The sequence below is a fragment of the Hevea brasiliensis genome, chromosome 2, assembly GCF_030052815.1.
Source record: "Hevea brasiliensis isolate MT/VB/25A 57/8 chromosome 2, ASM3005281v1, whole genome shotgun sequence".
NCBI classification, from domain to species: Eukaryota; Viridiplantae; Streptophyta; class Magnoliopsida; order Malpighiales; family Euphorbiaceae; genus Hevea; species Hevea brasiliensis.
In genome coordinates, this window is record NC_079494.1 from 97,509,137 (window position 1) to 97,523,986 (window position 14,850).

The 14,850-nt window shown below is 37.9% G+C and overlaps 1 pseudogene; it reads left to right on the forward strand.

Annotated features, from left to right (window-relative positions):
* The first annotated feature begins 5,109 nt into the window (after positions 1-5,109).
* Positions 5,110-13,710, forward strand: LOC110635936 (cysteine protease ATG4-like; annotated as a pseudogene).
* The last annotated feature ends 1,140 nt before the right edge of the window (positions 13,711-14,850 follow it).

A 14,850-nucleotide genomic window follows, 5' to 3' on the forward strand; every position in this document is an offset into this window, starting at 1 on the left:
CTGGCCATAATTTGGGGTAAGTTCCTTCAAGAAAGTTGTTTGTCTATGTCGTAACTTATTGCTGTAAAAGTTTCAGGTCAATTGACCAAATCTACAGTGAGTTATGGCCAAATGAACAGTTACACTGTTCATTTGGTCATTCTGCAGAATCAGTTGCAGGGTATCCGGATTGGGGCCAAGTTTTGGTCCTCTTGCTTTGGTCTTTTGGGCATGGTTTCTTCAGCAAAAATGTGCCATTATAAGCCTAGTTTCATGTCCAATTGGCTAAACACCAATTGGACCAACACAGCCAAAGTTATGGCTGTGTAATTGGACTGGATTCTCAGTCCCCATTCTGCTGTCTTTAGGCATCATAGTCATTCTCTTTGCCAAGCCATTTTTCAGTCCAATTTATGGTCAACATACCTCAAATGGTCACTAATTAACCATTAGAGTGTTCTTTAACAGTTTCATAAGCCAAGTCAAAGTTTCACTTCTCAAAACCCTAATGTCCAACTCAATTTACCCATAAACCTTAATTAGCACACTAGTTCAACATCCATGCATATTCATACCTTAAACACCATTTCTAGCTCACTTTAAGTCCATTAAAACAATCATACCCATTCCTCTATTAGGGCTGCCGAATTCTATGGTGGACATACACATGAATTTGTTTCATTTATTTCACAATTTCTCATCCATTACAAGCCTCAATCAAGGAATTAATGAGTTTTAACTGCATATATGCACTAACCTCTTGTAGGGAGATTTTTCCCAAGCTCAAAACTTCACTTTCCTTCTTCTTCTTGGCTGCCAAAAGCTTCCCCAAGAGATATGGTCAAGGTTTAATGAAAGGGGTTAGGGTTTAGTGGTGTAACAAAGGGAGAAATTAAGCTTGATTGAAAAAAAAAAAAAATCAATGGAGGTGTCTAGGGCATGTTTCGGCTGGCTTTTGGGGAGGGAGATGGCTGCTGCAATTTTTGTTATTTTGGTCTTCTTTTAGTCTCTTTTATTTTTTAGTCAATTAGTTGCTTAAGTGTGATTGGTGGAAAATTTTAAATGACATCACAATGATGTCATAAATAAGTCTTTTTCCCATTTTCCTTTCTTTTCTCCACTACTCATTTTCAATTTAATTTCTAGTCATGTTTATTCATATTTTATGTCATATTAATTATTTACTCAACTGGACAAGTCGGCCAAAAATCACCTCTGAAGGCGAAATGACCAAAATGCCCTCCGTTTGGCTTAACGGGTCAAAATTGTCTGTACCGATTGAAAATTTTTTCTAGGTATTTTCTTGGCATTCTAATGCCATGGGAACCTCAATAACCCTTCTCTGGAGTCCCAAAAATTATTTTATAATTTTTCCCCCGGGTCTAGGGCTCCTCGTTGCGAGAACCGCAACTTCCTCCTCAGTTACCCATCGCTAGGGCACCGGCTCGTTTAACTTGGTTGTATTTTATTTCTAAAATTTTTACTAAATTTTTCTTATCAATATTTGAGTTAATTATGGTTCCTGACTTTAGTTTAAATATTTTTCCGGACATTCTAGCTGTCCGGACCGACACTAGTCACCGGAACAGTAGGATGTACGGAGTAGTTACCGGGAGAGTGTTACAACTCTTCCCCGCTAATTTAAATTTCGTCCTTGAAATTTACCTGATGCAAACAGTTGAGGGAACTGTTGCCTCATCATCTCTTCACTTTCCCAAGTTGCCTCCTCGGTGTTGTGGTGCCTCCATAGCACTTTCACCAGTGGAATCTGCTTGTTCCTCAACTCTTTCACTTCCCGAGCTAGGATCCGTAGAGGTTCTTCTTCATACGTCAAATCTAGTTGTATTTCAATTTCTTCCCTGGAGATGACATGTGAAGGATCTGAGCGGTATCTTCTGAGCATGGATACGTGAAACACATTGTGGATCTTGTCCAGCTCTGGAGGTAAAGCTAGCCTATAAGCCACTGGACCCACACGTTCAATGACTTCATATGGGCCAATGAACCTAGGGCTCAACTTACCTTTCCTTCCAAACCTCAATACCTTCTTCCATGGTGACACCTTGAGGAACACTTTGTCGCCAACCACATATTCTATTTCTTTTCTCTTCAGGTCGGCATAAGATTTACTGCATGCGAGGCAACCTTTAAGTTGGCTTTGATTGATTTTACCTTCTCTCACTGCTTTTCACTGTGTCCGGTCCTACCGATTTGTCTTCGCCAATTCAGTCCAAAGACACCTGGAGTTCTACATTTTCTCCCATACAAGGCTTCATATGGGGCCATTTGGATGCTAGCTTGGTAGCTATTGTTGTATGCAAATTACGCGGTGGGAGGTATCTATCCCAACTTCCCTCAAATTCAATGACACAACTCCTCAGCATATCCTCAAGGACCTGACATATATTTCATGTTATTGTTATCATTTCAGTTCAATATTTATATTAATTCAATTGGTTCAATTGTTTACAGGATTACTCTTTACGATTGCCCATCCGTGCGAGGATGGAAAGTCATCTTGAAGTGGAGTTGTGTACCCAAGGACTCATGCAACTTCTTCCAAAATCTCGATGTGAACCTTGGGTCTCGATCAGATATGATGGAAAGTGGAATTCCATGCAGTCAAACTATCTCACTGATATACAATCGCTAACTTTTCCGGTGAGTAGTCGGTCCTAATCGGGCAGAAGTGTGTCGACTTCACAATCGGTCCACTATCACCCATGCCGCATCATGTTTCTTCCGGTGAGAGGTAGACCACTTACAAAATCCATGGTGACCCGATCCCATTTCCATTCGTATACGATAGGTCTGTAGCAAACCCGATGGAACTTGATGTTCTGTCTTGACTTGTCGACATGTCAAGCATTTAGTCACATAGTCACTATGTCCTTCTTCATACCAGCCACCAATATTGGAGCTCAGATCATGATACATCTTTGTACTTCACGGTGCATAGCATATACACCGGTGTGTGCCTCTTTTAGAATACTAGCTTTCAATTCCCATTATCCGTACACAGTCTTCGTTTGTAGTGCGACACCCATCCGCTTTTACCTCATAGTCACCGCTTTTCCCTGGGATTTTGCTCATAATAGCCATTAGCTTCTCATCTACCTTACGCCATCTAAAATCTGCAGAGTGTTTGGCCTCACTTGCAACTCAGCCAAAATAGCTCCATCTCGAATCAAAGTGAGACGGGCATTCAATGATCTCAAAGTTGTGATGGACTTTCTGCTCAAAGCATCAGCAACTACATTTGCCTTCCCAGGATGGTAGTCAATTACACAATCATAGTCCTTCAAGAATTCAATCCATCGCCTCTGTCTAAGGTTGAGCTCCTTCTGGGTTGGCAAATATTTGAGACTCTTGTGGTCTGTGTAAATGTAGCACTTTTCACCATACAAGTAATGCCTCCATATCTTCAAGCATAAGATAATTGCTGCAAGCTCTAGATCATGGGTAGGGTAATTTTGTTCATGTGGCCTTAGCTGCCTGGAAGCATAGGTGACCACCTTCCCCTCTTGCATCAGTACACACCCTAACCCATTATGAGAAGCATCACTATAGACCACAAAGTCCTTTCTCGACATCTGTGTTAACACTGGTGCCTCTGTCAACATAGCCTTCAACTTCTTAAAACTGGTCTGACACTTGTCATTCCAGTCAAATATGACATTCTTGTGTAATAGCTTGGTCATTGGAGCAGCTATTAAGGAAAATCCCTTCACAAATCTTCTGTAATACCCAGCTAGCCCCAAGAAGCTTCTAACCTCAGTTGTATTTCTGGGAGGCTTCCATTCCATCACTGCTTCTATTTTCTTGGGATCCACCCTAATCCCATCAGCTAACACTATGTGTCCAAGGAATGCAATCTCATTCAGCCAAAAGTCACACTTGGACAACTTAGCATACAGTTCCTTTTCTCTCAGGGTTTGCAAAATAATCCTCAAATGCTCATCATGTTCTTCACTGGTCTTGGAATACACCAAAATATCGTCAATAAAGACCACTACGAACCGATCTAGGTATGGATGGAAGATACGGTTCATAAGGTCCATGAATGCCGCTGGTGCATTTGTTAAGCCAAAGGGCATCACCAGAAACTCATAATGCCCATACCGGGTCCTGAATGCAGTCTTGGGCACATCTACATCCTTCACCCTCAGCTGATGAAACCCTAATCTGAGATCAATCTTAGAAAATACTCGTGCTCCCTTCAACTGATCAAACAGATCATCAATTCTAGGCAACGGATATTTGTTCTTCACAGTCACTTTATTCAACTGCCGGTAATCAATGCAAAGCCTCAAAGTCCCATCCTTCTTTTTCACAAACAGCACTGGAGCTCCCCATGGTGACACACTGGGGCGTATAAACCCCTTATCAAGCAACTCTTGCAACTAAGTTTTCAACTCCCTCAATTCAGTGGGTGCCATCCTATAAGGAGCAATGGAAATGGGTGCTGTATCCGGCAGTGTCTCAATAGCAAATTCAACTTCCCTTTCTGGTGGCAAACCATGCAACTCTTCGGGAAATACCTCTGGGAAGTCTCTTACTGTGGGTATATTACTCAGGTCTGGCTTAGCCTGCCTAGTATCCACCACATGAGCTAGGTAGGCTTCACAGCCTTTTCTCATCATTCGTCTTGCAACTATGGCTGAGATGACATTGGACAAGAAATCTGTCCTTTCACCCACAACTGTAATCTCATTACCCTCAGGAGTTTTCAGAGAAATTCTCTTCAATTTGCAATCAACTATTGCCTGATGACGTGACAACCAGTCCATTCCCAAAATCACGTCAAACTCGTGGAAGGGTAACTCAATCAGGTCGGCCAATAATTCATACCCCTGAATCCTTAACGGGCAACCCATGTACACTTTGTTCACTACCACATTGTGACCCAATGGATTAGTGACCAGAATGTCTTGGTCACTCTCCCCTACCAGTATCCCCCTTTCTACGGGTAGGTTGATGCAAATATATGAGTGAGTGGATCCTGGATCCACCAATGCATGCACAGGAGTATTGTAGAGGGAGAACGTACCCCTGATGACGTCCGGGGCATCTTGCTCCTCCTGAGCTCGTGGCATAATTCTCGCAGGTGGTCCATTATCTGCCGCTCGGATGCAGCCTCGTGATGGTCCCACCGCGCCGACTTACCGCATTTTCTACCTCTCGTGGTGCAGCGTGTCCATGTCGCTTGTGTTGGAGCAGCTTGTAGTAGTTCTCAAGGGGCGTTCCTCACCGATGCTCTGTCGACCCACATCTCAAGCAGCACCGCCACTCTCCAACATTCCCCTGTGCCATTTCTGCGGTGTGGACATGCAGAAGATGTTGGGGCTGGTCCCCTGAACCCCATCCCTGGAGAGCTGCCCACTGATGGTGTGGACTGGCCTCTCCTAGGGGTGAACTGTGGCCTGGGCCCCTGAGACTGACCCTGACCATGTGGCTGACCTGAACTCTGTGCAGGTGGACCTCTGAACTTCTTCCCAGGTGCAGGAGCTGAGCTAGACTGACCCGGGCCCCTCTTCTCGCTCTCCCTTCTGGTCTGCTCACTTATTCTTACTTTTTCAACCCTTATTGCAGCTTCCACTAACTTGCTAAATTCTGTGATTCCCAAGGAAGTGAGCTGGATCTTGATGTTGTCATTTAGTCCCTCTTCAAATCTCTTACATCTTTCAGCTTCATTAGGGACTATCTCCCTTCCGTAGCGGCTTAATCGGACAAATTCCTTCTCATACTCGGCCACCGATAAATGTCTCGCCAAAGTTAATGAACTCTCTTCTTCTCTCTTCCGTATACAGACCCACATATTTCTTCTTGAACTCGGAGAGAAAGAAGTCCCAAGTTACTGACTTCCGCTGCACTTCATCGGACACGTTGTCCCACCATTCGTAGGCATTGTCTTGCAACAAGGATACTGCAGCCTTCTAGATTTTGCTCGAGGTGCGTGGAGTTGTTTTAAGACTCTGCCTGCCTGCTCAACCAATTCTCACCGCAACAAAGTCATCTTCTCTTATCAAAAAGTCCACCGCTCCAAACTTTCTTAGCCTTTCCAGTGTGATTTACTGTGGAGCCGTGGTGGTGGTGGTGGTGGTGCCGGCATTACTCCACCATTTGTCTAAAGAAGTCGGCCATTTGTTGGAACATGGCCTGTGGAGGCCGAAAGGTGCTCGCTTGAGCTAGTAGAGTAGGTTCTCCCTACCCCAGCCTCACCGCCGCAGTGGAGCATGACTCTCCACTTCCTCCTCGATCGCTTCCGAGATGAAGGATCCATATCCTATTCAAAATAAGAAAGACAAACAGATCTGCATTAGTGTCACCTCGACTCTTACAAATGCAATGCATGGTATGGACTCAATCTAGGCCCAGAAACGCCTAAACCGTGCTCTGATACCACTAAATATGACACCCCTTACCCGTGTACAGTATACCCGAGTAAGTAATGCCACACGGTGTACCGGCACATTCTAATATACCTTAATTAATTTATATCATGCTTGTGAATATAATTTATGAAATATAATTTATTTTAGCCATTTATCAAAATTATTATTTATTTGAGGTTCCGAAGATTTTAAAGAAAATCCGGCGGAGTACCGGCTAAAAATGGAGAAAACAGTTCTTCGGAACCTGTTAAAAACACTTCCAATATTTGTATTCCCTCATTTCAAACTCCAATATCCAAAATCTCAACAATATTTCTCAATTTCAGTTCTCAACAACCTTTTCATTTCTCAAACATCCATCACATGTGATAATCAAGTATAAATCACAAATAAATATTTACTTTTCCATTCACAAATAAAATTTTCATAATTTACATGAACATTAATATACATTACACAAGTTTAATTACATATGAGAAAATCAAAATTTATAACAGAATGCCAAAATGACACCTAGTGTCCTACCAATGCACTGCAGAAGTTGAGGTGACAAGGACACTGTGCAGAACTGCAGGATGGACTCACCCAGTTTGTGGTCTACTGGGCTCATGATCGGGATCTCCAGTACCTACGCGTGGCAAAAGCAACGCGCTAAGCAATAATGCTTAGTGGTGCAATAATATAATAAAAGAAAATAACAAGAAAATAAATGTGTATAGAATGTGTATGCTTTCTTTGTTTGGTATTGGTATATTCATTATTCCATTAACTTTGTTCACTTTTATTCATTTGGTTGCCCCAAGTAACCTACACTAGACGACTGGACTGGATAATGGGTAAACTGGCACTGGGTACCTAGTACCTCGGGCCGTCACACCATCGGTCATATATGCATCTCTCGGTGTGCAACAGAACAGCTAACAAGTTTTAAATAATATCAGGCACAAGGCCAAGTCTCAATACAAAGTCAGAATGGCTAAAAGCCATGAAATCACAAAATGGCATATCGCCATGTACAGTACTGCTAACTGAACCCTATTAGCATGCCAAACTATCCAAACCAATCATGTTAGGTATACTAGGGCATTTGAAACTTTTAAATTCTTCCATTTGTGCATTTCAAGTTTTGATGTCACTATTCACCTCATTGGTCAACAAAAATGTTGACTTTTGGATAGAAAATAGGTGTATTGGTTTTAACACCCCAAACATACCACATTTTGTATTTAAAACTTGTTGGAATTGATTGCCATTTCCATTTCTCAACTTAATTCTAAGAGGGCAGAAATTTCAGTTTTTGAGACCCAACTTTACTGTTCCATTGGGCCCTGTTGTAGTGGGAATTTGAGGAAATGACAAACATGAAAGTTGTTCCTTATTTTGTCTAGTTGAATTTCCTTTTTTGGATGGGTTCTGGCCATAATTTGGGGTAAGTTCCTTCATGAAAGTTGTTTGTCTATGTCTTAACTTATTGCTGTAAACATTTCAGGTCAATTGACCAAATCTACAGTGAGTTATGGCTAAATGAACAGTTACTGTTCATTTGGTCATTCTGCAGAATCAGTTGCAGGGTATCCGGATTGGGGCCAAGTTTTGGTCCTCTTGCTTTGGTCTTTTGGGCATGGTTTCTTCAGCAACAATGTGCCATTATAAGCCTAGTTTCATGTCCAATTGGCCAAACACCAATTGGACCAACACAGCCAAAGTTATGGCTGTGTAATTGGACTGGATTCTCAGTCCCCATTCTGCTGTCTTTAGGCAGCATAGTCATTCTCTTTGCCAAGCCATTTTTCAGTCCAATTTATGGTCAACATACCTCAAATGGTCACTAATTGACCATTAGAGTGTTCTTTAACAGTTTCATAAGCCAAGTCAAAGTTTCACTTCTCAAAACCCTAATGTCCAACTCAATTTACCCATAAACCTCAATTAGCACACTAGTTCAACATCCATACATATTCATACCTTAAACACCATTTCTAGCTCACTTTAAGTCCATTAAAACAATCAAACCCATTCCTCTATTAGGGCTGCCGAATTCTATGGTGGACATACACATGAATTTGTTTCATTTATTTCATAATTTCTCATCCATTACAAGCCTCAATCATGGAATTAATGAGTTTTAACTACATATATGCACTAACCTCTTGTAGGGAGATTTTTCCCAAGCTCAAAACTTCACTTTCCTTCTTCTTCTTGGCTGCCAAAAGCTTCCCCAAGAGATATGGTCAAGGTTTAATGAAAGGGGTTAGGGTTTAGTGGTGTAACAAAGGGAGAAATTAAGCTTGATTGAAAAAAAAAAAAAATAATCAATGGAGGTGTCTAGGGTATGTTTCGGCTGGCTTTTGGGGAGGGAGATGGCTGCTGCAATTTTTGTTATTTTGGTCTTCTTTTAGTCTCTTTTATTTGTTAGTCAATTAGTTGCTTAAGTGTGATTGGTGGAAAATTTTAAATGACATCACAATGATGTCATAAATAAGTCTTTTTCCCATTTTCCTTTCTTTTCTCCACTACTCATTTTCAATTTAATTTCTAGTAATGTTTATTCATATTTTATGTCATATTAATTATTTACTCAACTGGACAAGTCGGCCAAAAATCACCTCTGAAGGCGAAATGACAAAAATGCCCTCCGTTTGGCTTAACGGGTCAAAATTGTCTGTACCGATTGAAAATTTTTTCTAGGTATTTTCTTGGCATTCTAATGCCATGGGAACCTCAATAACCCTTCTCTGGAGTCCCAAAAATTATTTTATAATTTTTCCCCTGGGTCTAGGGCTCCTCGTTGCGAGAACCGCAACTTCCCTCTGGTTACCCATCGCTAGGGCACCGGCTCGTTTAACTTGGTTGTATTTTATTTCTAAAATTTTTACTAAATTTTTCTTATCAATATTTGAGTTAATTATGGTTCCTGACTTTAGTTTAAATATTTTTCCGGACATTCTAGCTGTCCGGACCGACACTGGTCACCAGAACAGTAGGATGTACGGAGTAGTTACCGGGAGAGTGTTACAAGGTAGAGTGCCTCCTCATATGGATAGAGAAGTATCAACTGAGAGAATTAAATGCTTTAGGAGGATTTTTTCTAATGAAGATGAGTGAATTAGAGCAAATGATGAATTTGCAAATTTTTCTTTGAAAAGTGGACCTTTTGCTGATCCTAATTCTATTGGAAGTATGTATATTACAGATCTTAGGAAATGGTGGGCATGTTTTGGTTCTAATGCACCTTTACTTCAAAGGTTGGCTTTTAAAGTGCTTGGACAACCTACTTCCTCCTCTTGTTGTGAAAGAAATTGGAGTATTTACTCCTTCATTCATTCATGCAGAAGGAATAAATTAACTTCAAAACGTGCAGAGGACTTGGTTTTTATCCATAATAATCTTCGTCTTCTGTCGAGAAACTCCTCCCAATATTATAATGAGAAGACAAAATTGTGGGATGTTGGTGGTGATCAATTTGGGAGTATGGAAGATGTGGGAGTTCTTGAATTTGCCAACCTTTCATTGAATGAACCAGAGTTAGAGTCTATTTTGTTTGATGAAAATGCAATTACAAGCATGGAGAAGGAGAATGAGAAAGACAGTGAAGTTGAGGAAATGTCATAAATTTCATTATCTTTTCTTTTTTAACATTTGAATGTGTTGTAGTTAATATTTATTTCTTATAAGTATTAAACTTCTAAATATGTATTTTTATAGTTGAATTTAAATATTGATTTGAACTTTATTTATTATTAAACACCTTTCATGATATATATATATATATATATATATATATATATATATATATATATATATATATATATATTTATAAATATACCCCTATATTTTTTATATTTACACGTTTCCCCCACTTTCCGTTTCCTATGTTTTTTAAAATGCCATTTCCTCATGTCCGTTTCTGTGTTTCCCCGTGTCCGCATTTCCGTTTCCGTGCTACATAGATAACTACAATGTTTCTTTTGTTGGTTCTTTTGTCTTTGGTAAATTTATGAAATAGAGAGTTTGTATGAATATTGAGGTACTAGAACTAAGTTTTCAAATGGCCAAATTCGAAGTTATATTGTCTAAAGTTAATCTCTCTCTTCAAATTTCTACTGAGGACATTAATTAGTTGTTTTATCAGGCTAATCGATAAAAAGGTTTGCCAATGAAATAGACAGTAAACCAGTTGAAACCACTTACTGAGGACACCATAAGAATTATAAAGAAGAATGCCCTATTGAAGCCCTTCATTAGAATTCTATATTTTAACTTTTAATATGATTTTGTATGCTACTATATTTGCTGAAAACAATAAATGGATCATGTGTGAAGACCATGGATGTGAAAAACACATTCATTTAATGGTTACTAGTGTAAAGATTTCAAATGTTGAACTAGTTGCTAGTAGAGCTTTGCTTTGTATGGTTTCAAGAACGTCTTACATATATATATATTTAAAAAAAAAAAAAAAACAGAGAAGTCCTATTGTTTACCTTTTGAATGTAAGCGCAAGCCATATACTGCTGCTATAAGCTGATGAGATGATGTTATTTGTCAAGTGTGGCAGCTACCTTAAATGATGCTATTGAGAATGAAATGATATTGTGTACATTAAAAATATTATGGCCATTGAATTACTGTAAAGATGGATGTAGATTGCTTATTCTCATGGCATCGGATAGCAAAGCTGCTGGTTGACATTCTCCAAACATGAATAGAGCTCAAACTTAGAGGGTTTTATTTGGAGGTGGAACTAGAAATTCATCTCTGGGGGCCACAAAAAATAAATATTAAAAAGAGATTAAATGAAATATTAAAAAAAAATATAAGGACAAAAATAAAAATATAAAATAAGAAATCAAAATTACATAATGTAAAAAAATCTAAATGAAATTAACAAAAAAGTGCAAAGGATAAAACAAAAATAAAAATATAGAAGGAACAAGCAATAAATTTTTTTTTTGAAATGCACTAAAATTTATAGGTAAAATTTTAATTTAAAAACTTTGTTCTTTTGGCAGCACCCTTAGACCTATTTCCACCCTTGTTTTGTATATGTTTAAAATTTGGTATTTGGTTAGTTGTGAGTGTCTTTTAGGATTTATATATAGTTTATAGCTATTCAAAGGGGAAATAGCCTTGTCAAGATGTCATTGGAGTTGAGCGACATTGCCTATTTCTTTTCAGTTCACAAGTTTAAGGCACCAAAAGGGCATGTAGAAATCTAACAAAAGGGAAAGGCCAATGCTGAAAATAAGTTTGACTAATAGCAAATGATAATAGAATGGTTAGCATTAGTAGGTTATCAATTTTGTATCATATGCATGCCCTTTTCTGCTTTATAATGTTATTGGACACTCTCAATGCCCAATAGTGTTTTCTCTTTGAATATCTGGAAGAAAAAGGTTAAGCTTAATAACTTGCTGAATAAATCCATTATTTGATGCCTTATTGATTCATTATTGGAATTTGTTACTTGTTCTATGGCTATGGAAATTGCTACTTATGAATGGTAAAAATTTGTATCTTGCTTATAACTTAAATTCTCCTTACTTATTGTTCATTGTTGGGGATGCCATATAATATGAGGGGACTTTAGGCAACTTATCTATGTGATGCCTTATTGAATGATTATTGGACTTGTACTATGGCTATGAAAGTTGCTACTTTTGAATGGTAATGATTTGTGTTTTTTGCATCACTTGCTTATAACTTAAATTGTCTTTCTTGTATTTCATTATTTGGAATGTCATTTAGTATGAGGGGACTTTAGGCAACTTATCTATGCTCGGAATATATGGCTAATGAATTGGGGAATTTATTTTTTTGATCTAAATTTACTCTATAGATGGGCTGATGGCCTTTCTACTGACTATGGATGGTCAAGCTTTTCTTAGTGATTTAAAAAGTCTATGCATGATAACTGTGAATGCATTATGAAAAAAAAAAAATTCAGGCTTTTGCCCATGATGAAAGTTCTTTTTGAATCATTAGAACTGTTTTTTTTTTTTTTTGTTTTTTTTTTAGGAAAAGAACCTAAAGGTGGGATATCAGATAATTTCTTGGGGGGTAAAGAAGATATTATACTCTGTTGCACTGAATAAAAGTAATGAGTCTTGAGGCTAAAATCAGAATATAATATTTCATCACATTAGTTGAAATTACAGAAATGTACATGGGTTTGAGCTTCATTTTTTGTCTGTTAAATTTAACATGACTTCTTAATAATGAGGATTCTGGTAATATTTACTTGTAATGTAGGTTTTTTTAGACAAATTTTCAAAATTGTTTTTTGGTGATATTTATTAGATCTGATAAATGTGCCACTTCTGTTTTAAGAGAGTGTGTACCTATCTGTTTATCTCATGCATAATAGTTTCTCTTGGAAGCTAAGTTTTTTTTTTTTAATTTTTTTATTACTTTTTACAAAAAAATTATTCAAACTTGGGTTGCACCTCTGAACCGATTCCATCACCATATGCTGCTGCATGATAGGTAATGAAGGGTTCCTGAAAGGGTTGCCTCAAAATGTTCTTCTAAAACTACAATTGATACCCTAAATAGATCTTTGACATCTGATTGTTCAGAAGTAGGGTCCAGTAATAGTAAGTTCTCTAAGGGCTCTTTATGGTCAAGCTTCTTTGCTTCTGCTTTCTCATTATTTGAAACATATCATGAGTCACCAACTTTTGAAAAGAAGGAAACACATACTAGAAACAATGGAAGGAAATCAGCTGTGAAGAAAATTATGGCAGGTGGCTCAATGACAAGAATTCACGAGTGTGTTTTAGGGCCAAGCAGGACTAGGATATCTAGCACAACTAGTGACTTATGACTGTTAGATGTGTACGATAAGATTTCACAAGATGATTTCTCTGGGGGTGCAGTTACAAGCAATGAATTAGCTGTTTTCATAAATAACTTTCAATCACAAATTTTAATGACATATTGAAAAGGTTTGTATAATGATATGTTCATTTTAGCTCATATCTGAATATAGCTAGTAGATAAAAACTTAAGGAGAACTATTTTAATTTTTTGGTATTTTTAGGTTTTGATGCAATTGGAGCTTCAAAATTTACCAACGATGTAGGCTGGTGTTGCATGCTTCGAAGTAGTCAGATGCTTGCTGCTCAGGTATATTGCTTTATCATTTTTCATCTCAAAACTTTTCTTAAGAGGATTTCATTATTTTTGTATAGCTTTTTGAATGCTTAGTAATATATGTTTTGTTATTACACTTTCATTTTGCAAAATCAGTGTTTCTGGTTTATAAATGTTTCGGCATTACTTTTTCATCATTTTCAGAGATCTTAGAGAAAACCTTTATATAAGGTAAGATGAATGTATCTTATTGATGTCATTATCTAATCTGCTATTCTTGTTTGCTAGTCAAATATGAAAATGGAAATTTAATCTCTCTTGTAACAGAGTCACGAATCACATTTAATGTGCAATATGTATGCTTACGTTAGATTTTTTTATTAATTACGTTGATGCTAGATCATCAATACGTTGATATCTTGCACCTTTTGAGTGATTCTAAGGCATGACCATTCTCTATCCACAATCTTATTCACACTAGAGGCGCTTATAACCTTGTAGCTGGGTCATGGATAGGCCCATACGCTGTGTGTCGCACTTGAGAATCACTTGCCGGACCCAAGAAAAAGGAAAAAAACCTTGAATGCCAGTCCCTTCCAATGGCTGTTTATGTTTTTTCTGATGATTAAGATGGGAAGCAGGGTGGAGCTCCAGTTTTCTGCATTAAAGATGCCTCTAAACATTGTTTGGAGTTTTCTACAGTTTAAGCAAATTGGATACCGATTCTTCTATTGGTTCCTTTGGTTCTTAGCCTTGATAAATGTTAGTGGTATGCCCAGGGCATTTAACCTTTTCTTTTGAGTTTAAATGTTTAAATTTAATTGAAAATGTCCTTTAACAATTTATTAGATGTTTCATTCTTAAGTTGTTAAGAATATGAGTGATGGAATATTCTAGTACAAATGTTATAAATTATGATTCGCAATCAAGGATACCTCATTGGGCATGATTTTTCTAGATAGATTGCCACTCTTGTTTATTTTCATAGATTAGTATGAGATATTAATGGGATGGAATGGTGAGTCTCATGTCATATGACAAACATGTTGGACACTTATGAGATAAGTAGGCTAAACTAGCAACACAAAAATGACAAGTACATGGAGTTTACTCTTGTCAATACATAGTCATATAGATCATAATAGTGCATATAATCCCTTGGCTTGAGATAACACAGTTATCTTGTATATAGGTGGCTTGAGTTTGATACTACTTTCATACTTGTAATATGTATGAGTATACGGAGCATGTGTTGGCTCTGACTAGTTACATATAGAGATAGGTGTTAGTCAAGATGGGATCCATTACCCTAAGCAAATAGGGATAAAATTTGTAACACCCCTAATTACATAACCTGGTATATTTTATTGTTTCGGTGACC